This window comes from Heteronotia binoei, chromosome 4 (genome assembly GCF_032191835.1).
Source record: "Heteronotia binoei isolate CCM8104 ecotype False Entrance Well chromosome 4, APGP_CSIRO_Hbin_v1, whole genome shotgun sequence".
Classification (NCBI taxonomy): domain Eukaryota; kingdom Metazoa; phylum Chordata; class Lepidosauria; order Squamata; family Gekkonidae; genus Heteronotia; species Heteronotia binoei.
Genome location: NC_083226.1, coordinates 173,109,385 through 173,118,854, shown reverse-complemented (window position 1 = coordinate 173,118,854; position 9,470 = coordinate 173,109,385). Strand labels below are relative to the sequence as shown.

Here is a 9,470-nt window from a genome sequence, read left to right as displayed (position 1 = left end):
ACCAAGTCTCCTAGCCAGCGAGAGATGCCATGAATCTATCTAATCCCCTATGGGAGCTGTTGATTCCCGTGGCCATCTTGAAGTCTTCTGACAGCAAATCCTGCGTTTTAATCCATCTCTGTGTAAAGCAGCATTCCCTTTTGTCTGAACCTGAACCTATTGCCCATCAGTTTCATGGGATGCCCTAGGCTTCTAGTATTTGGGAAAAGGTTGAGTTCTGTGCTGAAATGTTTCAGCGTAGCTGAGCAGGTGCAGAAGGCCCCCCTTTCCCCACCAGTTCCTCACTAGCATCCCACAGCAATGAATTCCCCGTGTGTAACCAGGCCCGGCGCTAGGGTTTCTGCCATCTGAGGCAGAAGAAGAAGAAGAAGATGATGATGATATTGGATTTATATCCCACCCTCCACTCAGAAGAGTCTCAGAGCGGCTCACAATCTCCTTTCCCTTCCTCCCCCACAACAGACACCCTGTGAGGTAGATGAAGATATTGGATTTATATCCCGCCCTCCACTCCGAAGAGTCCCAGAGCGGCTCACAATCTCCTTTCCCTTCCTCCCCCACAACAGACACCCTGTGAGGTAGATGAAGATATTGGATTTATATCCCGCCCTCCACTCCGAAGAGTCTCAGAGCGGCTCACAATCTCCTTTCCCTTCCTCCCCCACAACAGACACCCTGTGAGGTAGATGAAGATATTGGATTTATATCCCGCTCTCCACTCCGAAGAGTCTCAGAGCGTCTCACAATCTCCTTTCCCTTCCTCCCCCACAACAGACACCCTGTGAGGTAGATGAAGATATTGGATTTATATCCCGCCCTCCACTCCAAAGAGTCTCAGAGCGGCTCACAATCTCCTTTCCCTTCCTCCCCCACAACAGACACCCTGTGAGGTAGATGAAGGTATTGGATTTATATCCCGCCCTCCACTCCGAAGAGTCTCAGAGCGGCTCACAATCTCCTTTATCTTCCTCCCCCACAACAGACACCCTGTGAGGTGGGTGGGGCTGGAGAGGGCTCTCACAGCAGCTGCCCTTTCAAGGACAACCTCTGCCAGAGCTATGGCTGACCCAAGGCCATGCCAGCAGCTGCAAGTGGAGGAGTGGGGAATCAAGCCCGGTTCTCCCAGATAAGAGTCCGCACACTTAACAACTACACCAAACCGGCTACACCAAACACTGCACTGGCACCCCCCACCCATACTAATTGCGTGATGACAACACCTACCCCCCCCGTCCAGTGTTCCCTCTAAGCTGAGTTAGCGTGAGCTAGCTCACAGATTTTTAGCCTCCAGCTGTCAAGCCCCGAGATTCCCACTAATGAAGTCCTGTGTTCCTTTTCAACTAAACTTGCTTATTCAGGAATTCAAAGGTGCTCCACTAACAGCTAGTGGAAATACTGAGATAAAAACGGTCACATGCTTACTATAGCGGGTATCATAAAACGTTACTAAAGGCGCTTCATTTGAATCTTAGGTTCATAGGTTAAAGCAACAAACTATCTTTCGACTATAAAAGCATTCTCACACTACACTGTGAAGAGATAAGCAAGCTTGTGAATTGGGGAGTTACACTTTCCCATTCTTTGAGACACAGCCGGCCTTCTCAGTATCATAAACGTTCTGCTGCCAGATGGTGATACCTATGTGTCCCCCTGGTTGTAAATAATAGAGAATGATCAGGGCCTTGAGGCATGCTGAAGATAGGTATAACTACGGGGCTTGACACCAGCTCACACATTTTTATCTTAGCTCAGGAAGGATGACCTCAGAGCATACTAATTTGTGCAGTAGCTCAGAACTTTCATGCCAGTAGCTCACAAAGTAGGATTTTTGTTCACAAGACTCTGCAACTTAGAGGGACGGTGGCTCAGTGGTAGAGCATCTGCTTGGGAAGCAGAAGGTTCCAGGTTCAATCCCCGGCATCTCCAAAAAAGGGTCCAGGCAAATAGGTGTGAAAGACCTCAGCTTGAGACCCTGGAGAGCCACTGCCAGTCTGAGTAGACAATACTGACTTTGATGGACCAAAGGTCTGATTCAGTATAAGGCAGCTTCATATCTTCATATCTCAGTGGCCATTCTGGATTGTCAAGGCAACCACAAGCATCATCAGCTAGGTATCCCCAAATGGCTGCTGGAGTTTCATTTTGGGGAGGGACGGTGGCTCAGTGGTAGAGCATCTGCTTGGGATGCAGAAGGTCCCAGGTTCAATCCCTGGCATCTCCAAAAAAGGGTCCAGGCAAATAGGCGTGAAAAACCTCAGCTTGAGACCTTGGAGAGCTGCTGCCAGTCTGAGAAGACAATACTGACTTTGATGGACCAAGTGTCTGATTCAGTGTAAGGCAGCTTCATATGTTCATATGTACCAGTGCAAAGCAAGTGTTCTGATTATAAGCAGACAGCTGAAAGCCTGTCAAAGGGGAGGGACGGTGGCTCAGTGGTAGAGCATCTGCTTGGGAAGCAGAAGGTCCCAGGTTCAATCCCTGGCATCTCCAAAAAAGGGTCCAGGCAAATAGGCGTGAAAAACCTCAGCTTGAGACCCTGGAGAGCCGCTGCCAGTCTGAGAAGACAATACTGACTTTGATGGACCAAGGGTCTGATTCAGTATAAGGCAGCTTCATATGTTCATATGTTCAACATTGCCCCTGCACACACCCCTGTGGGAACCGGCACCCCAGGCCATCGCCCGACTCCTCCATGCCGGCTCTGGGAGTAGCAGATAAAAAGGCAAAGGCAGTCCCCGGTGCGAGCAATGAGTCATTACTGATCCATGGGGTGATGACGTCACCCAGACGCCTGCGCAGCAGCCCTGTCTCACTTTATAACGAGCTGAGCAGGGGCTGTGGGAGCATTGCGCTGAGCAAAGAAACAACACCCTGCCCCACCCCCGCGGTCCCTGCTGAGCTCATTATAAAGCAGGATGGGGCTGCTGGGCACCTTCTGCTGCCCAGTGTGCTCCAAGTTCAGAGTACGATGGGCAGGGAAATCCATGTTCTTTCTAGAATCATAGAGTTGGAAGGGACCTCCAGGGTCATCTAGTCCAACCCCCTGCACAATGCAGGAAACTCACAGACACCTCCCCCTAAATTCACAGGGTTTGCATTGCTGTCAGATGGCCATCTTGCCTCTGTTTAAAAACCTCCAAGGAAGGAGAGCCCACCACCTCCCGAGGGAGTCTGTTCCACTGAGGAACCACTGTAAACTCACAAACACCTCCCCCTAAATTCACAGGGTTTGCATTGCTGTCAGATGGCCATCTAGGCTCTGCTTAAAAACCCCCAAGGAAGGAGAGCCCACCACCTCCCGAGGGAGTCTGTTCCAATGAGGAACTGCTCTAACAGTCAGGAAGTTCTTCCTAATGTTGAGCTGGAAACTTTTGATTTAATTTCAACCCACTGGTTCTGGTCCCACCTTCTGGGGCCACAGAAAACTATTCCACACCCTCCTTTTTATGACAGCCACTCAAGTACTTGAAGATGGTGATCTATTACCTCTCAGCCACCTCCTCTCTAGTCTAAACATGCCCAGCTCCCTCAACCTTTCTTCATAGGACTTGGTCTCCAGACCCCTCACCATCTTCGTCACCCTCCTTTGCACCCCTTCCAGCTTGTCTATACCCTTCTTAAAATGTAGTGCCCAAAACTGAACACAATACTCCAGGTGAGGTCTTACCAGAGCAGAGCAAAGTGATACCATCACTTCACATGATCTGGACAATACACTTCTGTTGATACAGCCCAAAATTGCATTTCCTGGGCTTTCAGGGATCGGAGGCACTCTGAGTTAAGAACGCACTGGGCTTGGGAAGCCACGTTCTTTCACTGCACCATGGGGCTCTGTGTAACAGATAGGGGAGTCATTTTGGACTCCCCTCCCCCCCCACTCACTGGAGTGAGGAAGGGGTTAACCATAGCTGCAGGCTTTCTCTTCAACCTTCCCGCATTCCTCTCAGCGCGCACCATGTCGAGATGTTTCACATCTGGTTGTGTTAGGCCCGTCATCATTTCTCACGCTGCCTGCTCCCGCTGACACAACATGAGATGACATGTCTTAAATAATATGTCAGAATACGAAAATAAGAAAAGGGGAACTCTCTGACCTTGGCACCGTAAGCTTTTCCCTTGGGGTTCTCGAGACCTTTCGTTGTCCCCTCCTCAGCCATGAGCCTCCCGTCAAATAACTTTCTGGTTTTGTTTTTTGTTTGAAATGTGAAACTTAATCTTGACATTGTGCACCAGGATTACACTAAGCGAGGCAGATCTCTTAGAAAACGCTGCCAGTAGCAAGAAAAGAAGTCCACGCCTTTTCTGTTTCTGAGATAATGCAACTACAATTGTAGCAAAATGACATCCGATGGTTATTTCCATCCCAGAAACTAGGACAGAGTGTAATTGTGTTGTGGTCAAGCTTCAAGAGGGGATTGGAGAAACATCTGGAGCAGAGGTTCATGACCATTTATTAGTGGCTATTAAAGATATAGAGGGAACATTCTGTCTGGGGCAACGATACTCTATGTACTTGGTGCTTGGGGGGGCAACAGTGGGAAGGCTTCTGGAGTTCTGGCCCTGCTAGTGGACCTCCTGATGGCACATGGTTTTTTTTGCCACAGTGTGACAAAGTGTGTTGGACTGGATGGGCCATTGGCTTGATCCAACATGGCTTCTCTTATGTTCTTATGTGGCCAACTGCTGTAGTTCTGATCCAATGAAGTTCATCAGCTTGCATGTAAAATGAAACCCTAGACAGCTGCAGTCCTGGAAGGAAGACAAAATTACACTGGAACATGCCATCAAGTCATAGCCGACGTCAGGATTTTTATTTCCAGCAGGAGCTCCTTTGCATATTAGGCCACACCCCCTGATGTAGCCAATCATCCAAGAGATTAGAGGGCTTTTAGTACAGGACCTACTGTAAGCTCTAGGAGGATTGGCTACAACAGGGGGCATGGCCTAATATGCAAAGGAAATCCTGCTAGAAAAAGAGCCCTGGCTGACATGTGAACCCTAGAAACATAGAATGGGAAGGGACCCCAAGGATGATCTAGTCCAATCCCCTTCACAATGCAGGCAATTTACAACGACCTTCCCCCACCCCACCTCCACCCTAGTGACCCTCTGCTCTATGATGGGTATCTGCCATCATGTTATAATCATCCTCTATCTTTTTGATCCGGTGGATGATAACCAACTCCCATAATTAAATTTCCTTTTGGGCCCACTATTTGTATGCAAAACATTTCTAGAAGGGAATCTTATTCTCTGACCTTCTCAATCTTACTGGACTTACCTCTCTGACATACAGAGCCACCCCACCTCCAACCCTTCCCTCCCTATCCTTCCGATATAATTTATATCCAGGAATCACTGTGTCCCATTGATTCTCCTCATTCCGTCAAGTTCCACAATATCTATGTCTTCCCTCAACACTAAGCATTCAAACTCCCCAATTTTATTTTTTTAGGTAGAGGCACCAAATTTCCAGCATAGCATTTGGTGCCTTTCCTCAAAACACCCTCAAAGTTTCAAAAAGATTGGATCAGGGGATCCAATTCTATGAGCCCCCAAAGAAGATGTCCCTATCTTTCATTATCTCCAATGGAGGGGAGGCATTTAAAAGGGGTGCAGTCCTTTTAAATGTGATGGCCAGAAATCCCTTTGGAGTTCAGTTATGCTTGTCACAACCTTGCTCCTGGCTCCGCCCCATGTCTCCTGGTTCCACCCCCAAAGTCTCCTGGCTCCACCCCCAAAGTCCCCAGATATTTCTCAAATTGGACCTGATAAACCTAGGGTGTGGAACCAGCTCAGAAAAGGAAGTAAATATGTCTGGGCAGCAGTCCTTTAAATTTGTCAGGAGTGAGGCTGACCTTAGGGAGAGATGATTTCAAATATCTCGTACCCACTCGTTTGACGCCAACCCCCCCCCCCCCCATTTCAGTTTCGCTTTTCCCTTTGTGCAGTTCTTCATTTCCAGACACTTTCCCCTTTCTTTTTTTCCTGCATACCAATATTTCCCCATCCAACGTCTGCATTTTAATAGCATTTGTGCATCAATAAATCAAGATGATACATATATCCTATGCATGATGTTCCTTGTATGTATAAATGCTGTATAGATCAGGAATACAAACTGTGCGGGGCATGTACCCAAGGCAAACAAATATGCCGCAAATGGCAAAGAACTGAAACAGTTGATAAAATATGAATGAATGTTCAAAAAGAAATGGAATAGAGAAGATTTGCTCATATGTGCGAGGCAAGAGGCTTTTGAGGCTAAGGAGAATTTCCGAAGCGTTTTGTGATGCAGCTTGAGAGCAGGGCTTTTTGTTGTAGCAGGAACTCCTTTGCATATTAGGCCACACCCTTCTGATGTAGCCAATCCTCCTGGAGCTTACAGGAAGCCCTGTAGTAAGACCCCTGTAAGCTCGTGGAGGATTGGCTACTCAGGGATGTGTGGCCTAATATCAGGGCTTTTTTTGTAGCAGGAACTCCTTTGCATATTAGGCCACACCCTCCTGATGTAGCCAATCCTCCTGGAGCTTACAGGAAGCCCTGTACTAAGAGCCCTGTAAGCTCTTGGAGGATTGGCTACTCAGGGATGTGTGGCCTAATATCAGGGCTTTTTTTGTACCAGGAATTCCTTTGTATATTGGGCCACACCCTCCTGATGTAGCCAATCCTCCTAGAGCTTACAGTTGGCCCCGTACTAAGAGCTCTGTAAGCTTACCCCACTGAGGTCCCTGTCTTCCCCAGGCTTTATCCCCAAAACTATAAGCAATCTTGCCTCCTCATCTCCCACTGGTGTCTGGGAGGGGCAACCCTGTGCATTCCCCATTCCTAGGGCTTTTTTTGTAGCAGGAAGTCATAAGAACATAAGAGAAGCCATGTTGGATCAGGCCAATGGCCCATCCAGTCCAACACTCTGTGTCACACAGTGGCAAAAAATTTTATACATACACGCACACTGTGGCTAATAGCCACTGATGGACCTCTGCTCCATATTTTTATCTAAACTCCTCTTGAAGGTGGCTATGCTTGTGGCCGCCACCACCTCCTGTGGCAGTGAATTCCACATGTTAATCACCCTTTGGGTGAAGAACTACTTCCTTTTATCCGTTTTAACCTGGCTGCTCAGCAATTTCATCGAATGCCCACGAGTTCTTGTATTGTGAGAAAGGGAGAAAAGTACTTCTTTCTCTACTTTCTCCATCCCATGCATTATCTTGTAAACCTCTATCATGTCACCCCGCAGTCGACATTTCTCCAAGCTAAAGAGTCCCAAGCGTTTCAACCTTTCTTCATAGGGAAAGTGTTCCAGCCCTTTAATCATTCTAGTTGCCCTTTTCTGGACTTTCTCCAATGCTATAACTCCTTTGCATATTAGGCCACAAACCCCTCTGATGTAGCCAATCCTCCAAGCGCTTACAGGGTGATTAGTACAGGGCCTACTGTAAGCTCTTGGAGGATTGGCTACATCAGGGGTGTGTGGCCTAATATGCAACGGAGAAGGGGTGGAATTCTAGCAGGAGCTCCTTTGCATATTAGGCCACATGCCTCTCTGATGTAGCCAATCCTCCAAGAGCTTTCAGGGCTCTTCTTACAGGGCCTACTGTAAGCTCTTGAAGGACTGGCTACATCAGGGGTGTGAGGCCTAATATACAAAGGAGAAGGGGTGGAATACTAGCTGGAGCTCCTTTGCATATTAGGCCACACACCCCTGATGTAGCCAATCCTCCAAGAGCTTACAGGGCTCTTAGTACAGGGCCTACTGTAAGCTCCAGGAGAACTGGCTACATCAGGGTTGCACGGCCTAATATGCAAAGGAGAAGGGGTGGAATTGAAGCAGGAGCTACTTTGCATATTAGGCCACATGCCCCTCTGCTGTAGCCAATCCTCCAAGAGTTTCCAGGGCTCTTCTTACAGGGTCTACTGTAAGCTCCAGGAGGATTGGCTACATCGGGGTGTGAGGCCTAATATGCAAAGGAGGTCCAGCCTTTCTGGTTTTCACTGGCTCCCCCAGGATCTCAAGCTCCAGGATGGTAGATGGACGAGCGTTTCCCCATTTTCTTATGGTCCAAAGAGACTGATTTGTTCTGGTCTTCCAAAGTACTATGCCAAAATGTTTTTTTTTCCCTGCTTCTTTGCCTTGTTGATCAGATTTGTTCAGGGCCGGCCCTTTCACTAGGCAAATTAGGCATTTGCCCAGGGCACCAAAGTGGGGGGGTAGCACCAAATTGAGCGCTCCCTGCCACAGTGCCCTAGGCAAATGCACAGGCTTGCGAACCAGCCAGCTGGCTTGGCTTTGCCTCCCCTTCACTCCACTCCCTTCCAATTCTGGAAGGGAGATGAAGAGAAGCCATCTGGCCATTGCACCCCAGCTGGCTTCGCTTTGAGGCGAGCGAAGCCAGCCAGCGCACAAGTGCTGTCTTTGCTCCTCCTCCCTTCCAGAATCATAAGGGAGGCGAAGGAAGCCAGCCAACCAGTGCAAACCCGGCTGCCCAGGTGCCCTCCCCACCTTACTTTGCTATGAGCCTTACCCCTGTGGGCAAAAAGGTGTGGGTGGCAGGGCACAGCATTGCAAGGCAGTGCCATGGAAGAGGTGGTGGGCTTGCCTAGGGTGAACATATGAACATATGAAGCTGCCTTATATTGAATCAGATCCCTCGGTCCATCACAGTCAGTATTGTCTACTCAGACTGGCAGCGGCTCTCCAGGGTCTCAAGCTGAGGATTTTCACGCCTACTTGCCTGGACCCTTTTTGGGGGTGCCAGGGATTGAACCTGGGACCTTCTGCTTACCAAGCAGATGCTCTACCACTGAGCCACCATACCTCCCCTACTCTCCAGGGTCTCAAGCGCCTATTTGCCTGGACCCTTTTTAGTTGGAGATGCCAGGGATTGAACCTGGGACCTTCTGCTTCTCAAGCAGATGCTCTGCCACTGAGCCACCATCCCTCCCTTGTGCCCTGTGCCCTAGGGGCAGCCCTGGATTTCTTCCACCTGCGGGATTGGACACGGACTGTCTCAATGCTCTTAGTGTGTGCCCTGTGCCCTAGGGGCAGCCCTGGATTTCTTCCACCTGCGGGATTGGACACGGACTGTCTCAATGCTCTTAGTGTGGGCTGTGTGGTTTGAAGGACACAATTTGAACATATGAAGCTGCCTTATACTGAATCAGACCTTTGGTCCATCAAAGTCAGTATTGTCTTTTCAGACTGGCAGCGGCTCTCCAGGGTCTCAAGCTGAGGTTTTTCACACCTATTTGCCTGGACCCTTTTTTGGAGATGCCAGGGATTGAAGTTGTGGGTCAGCTTTCCCTGGTGTGTTATTTTTTCATAAATAATTCACCCTATATTACTTAGCAGAAGGAAACAAACCAAAAAGATCAATCGGTTGTGGGAAGCTCGGCGCAAAGAATTCCCAAAGACCGTCCTTCGTCTAAAAATGACTATCTTCCCAGCCACCGAGCTCCACCGCTTT

General features: G+C 48.8%; 1 non-coding gene across 1 annotated transcript; it reads right to left on the bottom strand.

Annotated features, from left to right (window-relative positions):
- Positions 1-8,873: 8,873 nt before the first annotated feature.
- TRNAL-GAG (transfer RNA leucine (anticodon GAG)) lies at positions 8,874-8,948 on the bottom strand. Its single transcript has one exon. It is a non-coding gene; the product is annotated as a tRNA-Leu (tRNA).
- Positions 8,949-9,470: the final 522 nt, after the last annotated feature.